Consider the following 13,200-nt stretch of genomic DNA (forward strand, 5'->3'; position numbering starts at 1 on the left):
GTCGTGTCGCAAGGTGTGGGAGTTGGTGACTCAACTACTCTATCAATTTGCTAGGAAGGAGACCAGGTGACCACCTAGGACACCGGTTATTGGATCATGAAAAGGTTAAACGAAATTTTTTAAGCAACTCTTCCTATTTTCCAGATGGTCATAGTATAGTGGCGATCAAGAGCTTTCCGTTCGAAAGCAGTACAGTCCTGAATCGGTATTCCATTCAGTCAAAATCGCCGTGAGCATTGAGGCAATCACTGACGCACCAGGTAGAAGATCTCTCTGCGTGTGGTAAAACACCGTGTCCTGTTGCGTGAAGAAGTCCGTAACAGCCTACCGTACATCCTCGTCCAACAGGAATCGTCAATCCGTAATGGCCTTTTCTGAGGGACTAAAGGCGTGATAATTGAATGGGAGAGGTCAGACTACATAGGGTGACTGCTCGAGTGTCTCCCACTTGACTTGGCGTAATTCTGTGTTAAGACATTTGGCATTTGCGACATGGGGACGAGCGTTATCTAGAAGCAGGAGCAACCCTTGTTGCAATTTTTTCGACAGTCATATTTCCACACACAAATTCTTCTTCTCTTGCGGATTTTACCGATTTTCATCCTTCGGCAGATGACAAAAGAATAACATCATGTTCGTCCTGTTTGGACGCATTTTGTATTAACGTCGCCATTAGTCACGTTTCCGCGTTTATCACACGCACCTCCGGAAGACATGAATGCTACAATAGTAGTCCCTTGCCTACATGTCGGTGCTTGTATACCTGCATCGGAGTCGCGCTACGTTGGGTGTACGCAGCAGCAAAGCCGTCAACCGGAAGGTGTTTGATGCCCATTAGAGCATATTAAGGTCTCAGTGGTACGGCTTACGAGGTGCTCAGTTGGAATATTATTCTTAGGAACTCAGTGAAAAGCATAGTTCTCTAATACAAGGTGTGGTATCCATATATTTGATAGTATACAAACCAGCTAACGACTGTTTATTGGATGATATATCTGATTACCTTTCTAACCAAAAAAGTTGGCAAATACCACGTAACACCTTTAGCCTTGACTATGGACTGTGGTACGAAAAGAATCCAAAAATTTATTCAGGTTTGTCACATCCAGCTGGAGCCACTCACTAACGATTAGATCCCCTAGAGATAAATTATTTGCTACGTTTCTTCCGCTGTTGCAGATAGTCCCCGACCTGTCCTATCGGATTGAAGTCGGGTTATTTAGAGGACCAGTCGAGGGGCAGCAGCGAGGCTTCGTGTTCGTCAGGTCAGAAACGTAAGTGTACAGCCATGTAGATACTGCTATCATCATCTCGGAAGACGGAAGTGTAAACAGTATCTTCATTGTGAACATGTAGAAGAAAAGGCAACACTTGGTAGTAGAGAATACTGAAGTAAACATTCTGGTTCATGTTCACTACAGCCTGTATGAGTGGATATAAAAACACACCAAAACATTACAGAACGAACTTCGGCCTGAATTGCACACTCCACACACTTTGAGTTAAGCGCCTCATTGGGCCTTTAAATCTTGCAATATGAGAAACGATAAAACTGCAGCTCGTCGAGACACACTACACGCTTCCAGTCCGCCACCATATAGTTCTGTGTTTTTTGGGCCCATTAACGACGTGCAGTTTTGTGAGCCTTTGTGAGAAATAGCCTTTGGCAAGGTACCCGACGCCAAATGTTCATTGCATGCAGATGTCTTAGCGTCGTTCACTCGAAAAGTGATCAAGATAGACTGGATTCACAGAAAGTAACAACTCCTGTTGGATTGGAAACCGATTGTTACTGACAACGCCTGTCATCCGTCTTCTGTCCCTGGCAGCCAATATCAGCCTTGAAACTTCCTGGCAGGTTAAAACTGTGTGCCGTACCGAGACTCGAACTCAGGACCTTTGCCTTTCGCGGGCAAGTGCTCTACCATCTGAGCTTCCCAAGCACGACTCACGCCCCGTCCTCACAGCTGTACTTTTGCCAGTACCTCGCCTCTTACTTTCCAAACTTATAGAATCTCAGATGGTGGAGCACTTGCCCGCGAAAGGCAAAGGTCCCGAGTTCGAGTCTCGGTCCGGCACACAGTTTTAATCTGCCAGGAAGTTTCATATCAGCGCACACTCCGCTGCAGAGTGAAAATCTCATTCTGGAATATCAGCCTTGTTAAACGGCGGCGAGTCATATACCATTCCTCTTGACAGACTGGATAGTCTGCGTTGATACACAAACTCAGGAACTCCACTGAGTGTGTGGTCGTGGGTTCCTCCAAACTCAATAGATGCTTTCCGCCTATCTGCCTCCACATCCACCCATCTTACAGTGCACATTCCACACAACCGACTGACATGTACAGTCTTAGACATAAAAACTGACCGCCGGCCGGCCGCCACAGAGACTAAGTCCGAGTCGTTCACTTAAGGTGGCCAATAAAACTGACCGCCCCTGACAACTTTTAAGTCCGGCCATCTGCACAATCTGACAACACTGTAAGATGCGGAAGTGTTAGGAGGACGTGTTGTCTACTTCCAAGCTGATATGGCTGGAGTGAGCCCGTGGTCTTGCGGTAATCGTCGTGCGTTCTGAACTTAGAGTGCATGTTCGCGTCCAACTGTATTTTATTTTATTATTTTTTTTTTACCACATTTCGGTCTAAAGTTATGAGCCTGATTGAACATCGAAGACAATTCGCTTAACATTCTACCCACCCGCAATAACAAGTATTCCAGAAACAATTCCGCAGTACAGCTCGTGGCTGCGTCGCGATCATAACAGCTTACGCTCGAGAGTTTCCTCACGCTGCAGCGGCTACCGACCACCGGACAGACGCCACCCGCCGCCTGAAATCCGGCGCCGCCCATGTGAAGGCGGCTCCACGCTGTCAGTGTATGTATCAATGACATTTTCGAATTTGAAGTTCTAGTTATCATCTTGCAGTTAAACATTGGATTTTGCATACTTGAAAATCATGAACTACAGCTAAGCATTGTAAAATTGAGTCGCAAGTGGAAAAAGGTGTAACATCTGCAACACAACGTTTACTTTTGGCATAACAGAGGGGTGAATGTAGAGGAGGTAGCTAGAAAGATTTGAACTGTGTGTGGAGCGAGTGCTTTTGGGAAAAATACGCCAGAAAAAGATATTCTTGTTTCGACAAAGATCGTTCTGGCATGAATGATTTTCCACATTAAGGAAGTCTCGACTACTGATATATGTGACAGATTACCATTTTACCATCATGCGACATATTTATTCAACAGGCAATGTTCAGAAGTATGGTGTAGGAGTACTGCATGCTCTAATTCGAAACAACAAAAATCAACGCAGTGACCATTATTGAACGTCATCAGGTCGCTCATTGAGCATTCCTATGCAGTAGTGTTACTGGTGACGTGTTATGATGCATTTATCGTTAACTTCCTAAGAAGAAATGAAAGGCTGAACCCCACCAAAAGACGTAGACTAGAGCAAAGAGTAGTGTGAACATAATATTTTACATCTGATAGCTCCAAAAGTGTGTTTTGGACTACGAATTCTGCCCCAAGGGGTGTGTGCAACACAGCTGGAGTTTGTTGTCAACAACTGAGACACCTTTCGGTCGCACTGTGCGAAAATCGAGTTACAAAACATCATCACCTATGCTACTGCATGATAACTGACTCTGTTGATTAGAGAAACAAAACTATCCAGGAGATTGATAGGAAAGTCGTCTCTCAGGCACTGGTATTGATAGGGGAGTCCTCTCTCAAGCACTTGTCCCTTTCGTCATATATTCGTAAAATTTTACCTTTCCCGCTCTTGATCGATCAACCGTCAAGGCAATTCATTTCTAGACGAAAATACTCTTAAAACTACACTGGTTTAATGACATCGTTAGAACCAGTGGGTTTCTACGAGCGTAGAATTTGTAAACAACTTTAGGATTGTCAGATTGTTTTAGATACCGTGAAAGAAACTTCAGCTGCTGATTATTTTCTCTTTGATGATTACTGTTGCGATTAGTAATCTAATGGAAGATGAAATTAAAATATTCACTGTACTAATACAAATTAAATTCAGCTTACTACAGAAACATCACGACGGCAGTCTATCTTAATAAAGCATTAAGTGTCTGTAAGACGATTGAGCCTATTTTAACACGAATTAGTAGGATATTACCGACTTTTGACTTCGAAAAGATCTGTATTTACTTCATTTCCTGTATCATTCGCAAGTATTATGAAAATGTGGCATTTCAACGATAAAATTATGTGTTCACAACAACAAAAAATATCTCGGCAGAAAACAAAAGTGGCATAATGAAATTGGCAGTACCGTAAGGTTTTCGCTCTGACACTAAGGGTTACTGTAAGTAGCAAGACGAATTTTGCTCGAGCGTTATCTTACGATTCCCTTATTGAGTTTGTATCTGCCTGCTTGTAGCTCTACTACGAAAGAATTAAAAATCTGGCTTTCAGTGAGTCTCGAAAGGCGAACGAAAGCAGCTTGCACCTGGTAGCCAAGCATGTTACCTAGGAACTGGTTTTTTCCTGAAGTGGGAAGACATCCTTTTGTGGTTGAATTGTTGGCAAATGTCAGTCAGACGTGTGCCGTTGGTCTAAGCGTTTCGGTATGTTGAATTTGTATCAATGATTTTTCTACAGGTTTTTTTCTGTTCGAAATATAGTGTTGAAGTCACCCATTAGTATTTTCACGTCATCTTGGTGAATTTTGCTCATAGTATTTTCGAGTGTGTTCCACAATTTTTCGACATTTTTGGTGTTTTTCTTATTTTCGATGTTGGTGGGGGCATGTGCATTGATGAGTGTATATTTTTACTGGGGCTCTGAATAGGCATAGTCATAAATCGATTGTTGATGGGTGTGATTTCTTTGACAGAGATGATGATAGACCTGTGTTAGAGAAAAGCAATGCCAAGGATTGGTACGCCTTTCGCTACCTTATGTTGTATTTTGCTCTTGAAGATGCAATGATTTCCGTAATGCTAGGTTTCACTGTCAGTTAGTCGTGGTTCGTGAACAGCAAGGATGAGAATTTTTTGTTGGCCGATTTCTTTTGTGAAATTATTTAGTATTCGTGCTTGGATCAATGTATCGATGTTAAGTTTTCAAATGCATGTTTTCTGCTTGTAGGGAAATTTACCAGAGATCTTCGATATTTCCTGCCGTGCCAACCTGGTCTCCCCAGAATCCGAAAATCCAACTGCCGCCTGTCGACAGCCAGGTTGTGTACCACCTGGGGTAAAGTTGACTTTGCTTGAACAGTTCATGTTTGCTTGTGTTTCGTTGGTTTGGCTTGGGTGACACTAGGACCGGACAGGACCAGAGGGTGTTAAAGCCTTTGGAAGCAAATATTTTCAGCCGAGCTCATTGAGCTAACAGATGGTGACCAGAGTAGCGGTGATTTTCACTCAGACGTGCGTGGATTTTGGGTTCAACGGATTGAGTGGCCGTTCAGGGTTGTGTTAGTATTTGGTTCACCCCAAGTATTTGATTTACTCGGTACCACCCATATGGGGGAGGGCTTCTCCTATCGGCCCCACGGGGTTATTCTTATTCTTATTATTGTCATTATGTCATCAGCAAATCCGATATGGTGCATCTTCCCACCACTGAAATACAAGTGCATTGCTCGATTAAGTATTTCCATCACATAAATATGGGTTATAATTACGTTACATTGCTGCTAGTAGACATATTTCTCACTTTTTCTTAGGCAGTAGCTACCTCTTACTCCATCATAGGAATTTATGTGCACAGCATTGTTGCAATACAGACGTTCAAATTATCCGATTTCTGTAATTTCATTTCGATATCAGATCGATGGAATCGGATTCAGCCAGTCAGACTTAATGTGGATATCCGAATACGACTCTCATCATTTGATAGACTGAGTAAACCACATTCTTAATCGGACGGTTGAATCTAGATCACTTATTTATTACAGGGCCTGAATTCTCAAACACTGTGGAAAATAATAATACAATGTGCTTATTACTAATATGTTATTTAAATATAAATATATGAACGAACGAGATAACAGTTTATTTACAGGAGCAGAGCCCCATCCATCACAGGAGAGCAGTGCGAGTTTGGTTTCAGAGCCAAGAGAGGATAAAGCTGTTGCCGTTTGTTCCCCGATCACCGAACATCAACCAGATAGAGAATATGTGGGCAGAGGTAACAAGGTCATTGCCATGTGGACCTACAAATGCAAGCGGCCTTTGGACGAATATAAAAAACGTATGGTGGGAAGTAAACCACCACGCTACACTGTCGACGATTTAATGAAATCAATGCCCCCACGCCTTCGAGAAATCTTACGTAATGATCGTGGGTGGGTTGGTTACTAAAAGTATACTCGTCCAAAAAAGCCATGTGGACAATTGTCTGATAGTCGGTCAAGCTTCACTTTGTCGCAGCTCTTTGGATACTGAAACACGTATGTACTCGGTAGCAGCGATGGCGAGGCATGATAGAATCTCTGACCAGAGAGCTATTTATCGTTACTAGTCTGCGCTTGACCGCTCGAGAGTGCAGTTCGAGAGTTGTAGCGCATACGAGATGACATAGTCTGTGCTAGTAGCGCGCGAGAGTCAGTTGGAGTTGTGTGAGGAGTCGGCAGGCGTCGACATGGCGCTCTGGTCAAGATTCAGGACGAGGTATATTTTTAAAATAAGGTAATGAAGCAGCATTGCGCACATCTGAGAATGTAATATATCTTAACTGTAATTAATTTGTTCAAGAATCGCCCCAATAATAATTTTGTTTTTAAACCAACCATTTTTAACAAAGAATCCTTTTTTTTGAAAGAATATTTCCCATGCATTTCGTTAAAGAAAAGTTTCCCTTAAATTAAAAAAAAAAATAATATTTGCGATGCATTTCCTCCAAGCTATGGCAAAAAATAAGAGCAGATGCAATTTTACTGAGGTAAGAATTTGAGTTTAATTAGTGAACAGGGCCTAAGATCGACATTTCGGTCTATTTGCGTTTTCATTGTCACTGAGATTTCATTACCATTGAATTGTCTTACATTTTTTGTGGGCAGCTTATATTTGGGTCAGATTGCTAGTTCTCACATTTATTGTATTGTCATTAAATTCCGTTGCTGGGAGGTTTCACTTAGCTCTATGTCCATTAGCATTTGAAAAAGAATGCATATATAATTTTGTGGGGAGGTTACAATTTTGCTCTTATTTGCTTAAATATAATTAGGATTTGGCGCAACGCTTTTACTAATTTTGTGATTTTCTTTCCTCAGATCATCGGCAATTCGTTGCTCTGTTGTATTTGTGTGTTGTTTTTGCATTGTGCTTATTTGTTTTGTGAATAATTGTGACTATAGTAAAAATGCCGCGAAAGACTGTGAATAGTGTATCGCGAGGTATTATGAACGAAATAACCGACTTAAACAACTTCACCGATAGTACTTGTGACACGCAGTGTAATGATGACAATCCTGCGTTCACTGACAATCAGTGCGTTCCAACCATTAATAATGATGTAGACCTTAATGATGAACAAACGAACTCGATTGTGTCTTCTGTTAATTTGACGACAATTGATGACGCGGGGCGCACTATTGTAATGAGCGCTGCCCAGCATAACACACCCAGTTTGGAAAATTCAAGTAACGCACAGACAAATTTTTCTAGTGAGAATGGACAGTGGACGGAAAGTACGACGGATTTATTTAATTCCGAAATAGTGACTGACAGTGTACATTCGACTGGCAAACCTTTTAGTAAATCACAGAATAACCAAATGGTTACAGAATGCGTGACAATTCCAGATCCAGCATTAAATAGCACTGAGAATAGAAATGCTAATTTTGGCTTGGATCAAACGACGGCATTATTGCTACAAATTCTTGAATCAAACAAACAACTTAGAGAACAGAACAAACAAGATAACGAAAATCTCAAACAACACTTAAATGAAAAATTAGACAACAATGATGAAAATCTCAAACAACTTAGTGAACAGGTCAAACAACAGAACGAAAAACAAGACAAGCTTAATGAAAAATTAGACAATAATTCCAAGCAGCTTAGTGAACAAATTAGAGCCGTTGCCGCGCAGTGTCATGACACCAAGGAACAGTTACGCGAGGAAATTGAGGCTTGTTCAAGAAAAAGTAGCGAAGAAATTAGGTCTGTTGCTCAGGAATTAAGGGAAATGCAAACAGCTGCAACAGAAACACTTAGAAACGAAATTAGCGCAGTCGCTAAACAATGCTCGGAAAAAGCTACACAATTACGCGACGAATTTAAAGCAATGACAGCAGAACTTTCGCGTGCAATGGATGCTAAGATAGACGCGAAATTCGACCAACAGAACACTCAGATTGACGAACGTTTTAATCTGCACATGCAAAACAGTGATACGCGTTTCCGTAAATTTATTCAGGATCAAAATAAAGTAAAACGTCAAGTCATGGAAAAAATCACAGCACAGAGACAAGAAGACAAACGTAAAATGTTTGCCAAGGCAAAAACATATGTAGACAACAATATTGCTACAGTGTCCGACGAAATTAGTACCATCAAACAGTCGAACACAGAATTACGTGACGAAATTTGCGATCTTAAATCGAAAACAGACACATACACAACAGATTTTCAGACAGTGACAGACAGACTCGAACAATTAGAACTAACACAGGATTGCGATGTCATCAAAGCTGACGTTAAAAAATTGAACGAAACTACACGTAAATTGCAAAAACAGATTAATGCCTCAGACACTAAAACCGATGATCAGGTAAAAATACTGACTGAAAAATATAATGAATTGGCCAGTCGTATTGACGTTATTGAAGGTAATAGTGACAACAAATCAGACGATACTTCACCGGTTCCATTCAATCAAACACTTGAATTTCAAAATCTAGAGCAGACAATTAATGAGATCGATTCAGCTAATAACACGTTACGTAGAAATTTGTCAAGTTTACAGCAAGAGGTAAGAGAGATAAAAAATATTTCAGTTAATAACACATCACAGCAGACGCCACTTTACGAACATTCGTCAGACTCACGCAGCGCGTATAATTTGGGTAATCTACAAAGAGTACGGGACTTAGATTCCGAACAGACACAGACAAATAGATTCTTTTACAATACTGAACCTGTTCCGTCATACAGAGACGATAATTTTGATTACAAGCATTTTCTGTCAGTGAGAAAATTTAATGTGTTTAAAAATGACAGAACACAGATTCACCCACTGGACTGGATTCAACAATTTAGCTTTGCTTTCCCACCGACTTGGCCCGTAACACACAAACTTGAATTTATTTGCAGTTTTTTGGAAGGCGAACCGGCAACTCGAATGAGACCGATCGTGAAGAAATGCTATTCGGTAGAAGAATTTCAGAATGCTTTTCTGTCAGCGTATTGGTCGAAGACGACACAGCGCGGAATTAAGGATCAATTAATTAGTTTACCAAATTATGAGAACTCCAATTTTTACACTGTCACGCAATTTTTTGAGCACATGGTCCAACAAAACCAGTACTTAAGTGAAACTTATAGTGAATCTGCACTCATTCAATTATGTATTTCTAAATTGCCACGATCATTAAGAGTGTCACTTCTAACGGGTCAGCAAAAAGAAAACATTTAGGCATTCAGAGATCTGTTACAGCTCTTGGAAGTACAACAATCTGATTATTCTTTTGTAAACAAAAATTTTTCATATAATAAGCAAGGCCAACAAACTTACAGTAATTACGATCACCCACGTCATTTCAATAGTAAAAGTAACAGACGCTTTAGGAAAGACAACCACCAAAACTTTGATAACAGAGAAAATTCCAATTATCAATACCGTCAAAATTTTCAGCAACAGGAACCACATTTTAGTAACAATAGACGTTTTCCACCGCAACAACATGAAAGTCATCCGGTTAGCATACCTAACCAACAATGGAATGTACAAGGTCAACCAGGCTTTAATGTTTCGCCGCGTGCACGTATATTCCCTGATACAACAAATAGTAACGCACGGCAGCAAAGAAACAACTACGTACAGAAAACGCAGTATTTCAATTCTTATCGCAATGCACCGTATAGGAATGACTATCACGACAGACGTAAAAACAATGAGCACAATTATCAGCGTACATTTAATAACAGTCGGTCTTACCAACAGCAAAATCATCCGCAAGAACATATTCTCATGAATGAACCCGACAGTAGGTATCATCCAGAGCGTAACACGTCTGGAAGAAGTAATAGAACAGTTCAAATAGTAGAAATACCACAGAATCGTCCTGACAATAATAACACGTCAGATATAATTTAACTAGATACAGTACAGGTCGCATCTTCCAGTAACACAAGCACAACTTTAGACACGCAGAATGTTATTCACGAAAATGTTATTACTTTTGACGATATCAGAGACACTCTTTTACAGGAAAGACCAGTTATTCAAAAAACCATTTCACATCCTGTCATCGAAATTAAAATTGGTTCATCGAAATTTTCAGCAGTAATCGATTCAGGATCACCTATGTCAGTAATAAATGAAGAAACTTTCAACGAGTGTAACAAAGAGAATACCTATCCTACATTATCATTAGGCAAAACGAAAGTGAAAGGAGCAGTATCGAGTAAAGGAGTAGACGTTAAATTACAGACGCATTTATCATTTTGTATTGCAGGTCACACATTTCACTCAAATTTTTGGATTGTTCCTTTATTGACAACAGACGTTATTTTAGGTACTAATTTTCTCGTACAACACGACGCAGTTATTGGTTTTCAGAATTCCTATTTAATGTTGAAGGACGAAAATGTACAATCGGCTTTAGAATTTCAGCATTCATTATCTGCAGAAGAGCAAACAATTAATCGTACAGAGGTCATTTCCGCAACACGTAACATAGACTGTAATTCCACATTGTTCACGGATACGTACGTACATAACTATAATACTCCAGACGAAGCTGACTACGACGTAATGCAGATGATTTCTGACAAAGTTAAACAAAGCAGTGCGAACACAGACGACGAACGCACGCAACTACGCAAAATTCTTTTACAGCAAGCTCCAGTTTTTGACAACATTCCTGGTACTATGTCCGGATTTATGTATGAATTTCAAGTCAAACAGCACGATACATTTAAAGCAAAGCATTATCCCATTCCATATATCCACAGAGAACAAGTTAAAAAAGAATTGCAAGATATGCTCGACCAAGGAATTATTGAACCGGCAGTTAGTCCGTACATAAACCCGCTACAGATTGTTAAGAAAAAAGATGGCTCACTTCGCCTCGTACTTGATTCACGTCACATCAATGACATTATTATTAATGAAACAGATCGACCGCAGACATTAGAGGAACTGCTACAGAAATTTCACGGTACTGCTATTTATTCTACACTAGATTTGAAATCGGGATTTTGGCAAATTCAACTTCATCCGAATTGCAGAAAGTATACAGCTTTTCTCTGTTTTGGTGACTGTTATCAATTTTGCAAATTACCATTCGGCTTAACTATTTTTTCTGCAGCTTTTATTCGCGGTTTGAACACAATACTTCCGACAGAACTTAAGGACAGAATTACGACGTACTTAGACGACATTCTTATCGCAGAAGCTAACTGGACTGAACTTAATCTGATTCTTGAACAACTGTTGCAAACTTTTCGTGCACAAGGACTCACAGTTAATCTCAGTAAATCGCATTTTGGTAAAACTTCTATAAAATTTCTTGGACACATAATTTCAGCAGAAGGCATTGCGCCTGATCCGGAAAAACTTCAAGCTCTACGTGACATTACTGTTCCTACAACGAAGAAACAATTACGCAGTTTTTTGGGCTTAATTGACTTTTTTCGTAAATTTATTCATCACTCTGCTTTAGACACACCTAGATTATGCCAATTAACAGGTAAAAACACTATTTGGTCCTGGGATAAGCAAGCACATTCCGAATTTGTGAACTTGAAAGAAGCCTTGTTGAATGCTTCACTTTTATCGCACCCAGATCTTACCAGAAATTTTTCCATTGCGACCGACAGTTCTAACACCGCTTTAGGCGTACATATTTTTCAGGAAATTGAAGAAGATGGCTCTACAGTAATCAAAAACATCGCATTTGCAAGCCGCATTCTGTCACCTGCTGAACGAAATTATTCCGTTACAGAATTGGAAACATTATGTGTTGTATGGGCTTTTACGAGATTTCGGCACTTTCTTTATGGCAGACATTCCACCGTTTACACAGATCACAGAGCGATACAATTTTTACTTTCAGCTAAATTCACACACGACAGATCAAGCAGATGGAAACTTTATTTACAGGAATTTAATTTTACAATTGTTCACATTCCCGGCACACAAAATGTTATAGCAGGCGCACTATCTCGTTCTCTTAGTAACAATCAGCAAGACGTAGCAACCAACTTCTGCAAAGCAAATTTCAGTGTCATGTACATTCAGTAAGTTGCATTTGAAAATTTTATTTCGTCGTCATTACAGGACATATCAAAAGAGCAAAATAAAGACAATGTGTGGAAAGAAATTAAACACCTTTGGCAAAATAAGACTAATGTTACGATTAGAAACCATTACACTGTACGCAATGACATTCTATTTCGCCGCTCTCATCCTGACAGCAACAATTGGTTATTATGCGTTCCTGACGAACTGGTTAACAAACTAATCTGGTATACTCATTTAAGTTATGCACATTACGGAGCCAGAAAATGTTTTCTTATACTGAGACAGAACTGTTATTTTACCAACATGGAGAAACGTATACGATGAGTTTTAGCGTCATGTAAAATTTGCCAGAAAGCTAAGTCAGACATCACTTCACACATTCCTCCATTATATCCCATTGTACCTGTTAAATTAAGACATATGGCCGCAGTAGACATTTTTGGTCAAATTCCGAGAACTAACAGAGGTTTTTACTACATCTTTGTCGCTGTTGAACTCACTTCAAAATTTGTTACTTTCACTCCGTTACGCAAAGCTACTGCTAAAACCGTTTTGAAAGCATTTGTAAAACATTTTCTATTTCATGTAGGGCATGTGATGAGAGTAATTTCCGATAATGGATCACAATTTCGTTCTGCTATATGGACACGCATGTTACGAGCTAGAAGCATTTCTCCGATCTATATATCCAAATACCATGCTTCTTCGAACCCCTGTGAACGATTAATGAAAGAAATTGGTAAA

The sequence above is a fragment of the Schistocerca nitens genome, chromosome 5, assembly GCF_023898315.1.
Source record: "Schistocerca nitens isolate TAMUIC-IGC-003100 chromosome 5, iqSchNite1.1, whole genome shotgun sequence".
NCBI lineage: Eukaryota > Metazoa > Arthropoda > Insecta > Orthoptera > Acrididae > Schistocerca > Schistocerca nitens.